Source organism: Muntiacus reevesi, chromosome 4, assembly GCF_963930625.1.
Source record: "Muntiacus reevesi chromosome 4, mMunRee1.1, whole genome shotgun sequence".
In the NCBI taxonomy this organism is placed as follows: Eukaryota; Metazoa; Chordata; class Mammalia; order Artiodactyla; family Cervidae; genus Muntiacus; species Muntiacus reevesi.
The window spans coordinates 73,411,536-73,413,371 of record NC_089252.1 but is presented as its reverse complement, the minus strand read 5'-3'; the positions used below and the strand labels follow the sequence as shown (position 1 = coordinate 73,413,371).

General features: G+C 48.6%; 1 non-coding gene across 1 annotated transcript; it reads left to right on the top strand.

The window, feature by feature from the left end:
* TRNAG-CCC (transfer RNA glycine (anticodon CCC)) lies at positions 1–73 on the top strand. The gene has a single exon. It is a non-coding gene; the product is annotated as a tRNA-Gly (tRNA).
* The last annotated feature ends 1,763 nt before the right edge of the window (positions 74–1,836 follow it).

The window sequence follows — 1,836 nt, the reverse complement described above, 5'->3', positions numbered from 1 at the left end:
TCCCTAGTAGCCCAGTGGCTAAGACTCTGCACTCCCAATGCAGAGGGCCCAGGTTCAATCCCTGGTCAGGGAACTAGCGCCCACATGTCCCAACAAGGAGTTCACATGCCACAAGTGAAGATCCCCTGTGCAGCAACTGAGGCCTGGTACAGCCAAATAAATAAATATTAAAAAAGCAAGGCACTCAAAGTCATGATTCTCCCAACCACAGAAAGATAATGGGGGACTTTCTAGAGCTACCCTTTCCCCGAGGGTTTTCTGGATGTTTCCTGAAATTAGGAACTAGAGGGATGGTCCACCAGCCCTAAACATTTTTTGCTTAGGACTAAGGATTTCCAAATCCTTAACTGAGCATAAAGAATACAAATGGGTCTGGGGTTTCTTTTTTTGACAGAAGCTTTATCTTTTTGATGAAAACTTTCTAAAGTTGACTGTGGTAGTCGTTGCCCAATTTTACTAAATAGACTAAAAGTGACTGAATTCTACCTTTTAAATAGGCAAAGTGTATGGTATGTGAATTGCACTTCAACAAGGCTGTTATTAAAATGTGTTCATAAATTTCCTTGTTAATAATGAATCCTATTCTTCTAGGACCCTGTCCTTAATGAATCTAATGATATGCACCTCTCAAGACCCATCAGTAGTCACCTATGACTAACTGCGGGTGTCAAAAGCAATGAGCAGAGTCCGTGCGAAGATTTTTCCAGTGACAGACTCAGAAGCTCACAGAGTTCTTACGGAACACTGTTATGCAATTCATTCATTTCAAAAGAGGGAATCTGAGTTTTGCATTACTTAGGTAGGCTAAGATTAATTTTTTAAATGTTAGGGTAATATGCATGATCTCCTAGTCCCCACTGGCCCATCACCTGGTATTTCCTGACTCTCTGGCACAAACATTCCCAGTAGAAATGTGGGGTCTCTCACATCAGCATTTTCTCAGGGCCACTTCAGGTAGGGTCAGGAGTCTGGAATGTCCTTAAATCCAGGGCTCTAGACTTCTGTACCACTCCGGGACCTCTCTCTTCACTTCAGTGTTGACCTCCAGGAGCAAGCCCCTGCGTGTCTTTTATAGAAGCTGGTCCTCAGTCTAGGGGACAACAGCCACGTTGTCCATTGGCACAGAAAGGCTGGGAAGACATGTGCCCACCCACACGGGGCGTGGCCCTTAATCAATGCCTACAGGGTGCACACAGGGAGTGTTGAAAAGCCAGCTTCCCTGTCTCAGGTGCAGACAACTCTGAGGCATCACTCATGCTCTGGAACCCCTCGGAGGATCTCTGTGAGGGATCCCACCTTTGCTTCATTTCCTCCCCTTCCCTGCTTCCCCACAGGTCTCCTCTGGGAGCATGTCCTTAGAAATCCCCCACACACCCATCCTCCCCGCAGAGGCTGGGAGCCCAAGCTAAGACCACAGTCCGCATACTGGGCCCATCAGTGCAATGGCGGTAAGCATGCCTGGACACGCTGTGGATGCAACTGGGCTCTGAGCCTTAACTGTGGGAATCCAGCCTTCCCCTCTGGGACACTGGATGCGTGGGCAGGCAACGGGTCAGTTGGGACTTGACAGAACCAGGAAGGAGGATGAGAAAGACACAGGCATCCTGGAGCAGAGCCAGCACTGTGGGCAGGCTGTCTGCGCCATCACAACGGGCTCTGCAATTAGAAGGACCCTGTGCCTGGTTTCAGGCTCTTACACTGTCATCTTGAAATCCTCAGCACTCTTTGGAAAAGGGTCTTGAACTTTCACTTTGTGCTGAGCCTTGCAAATTACCTGGGCTTCCCTGGGGGTCACCTGCCAGTGCAGGAGATGTGAGAGGCATGGGTTCAATCCCT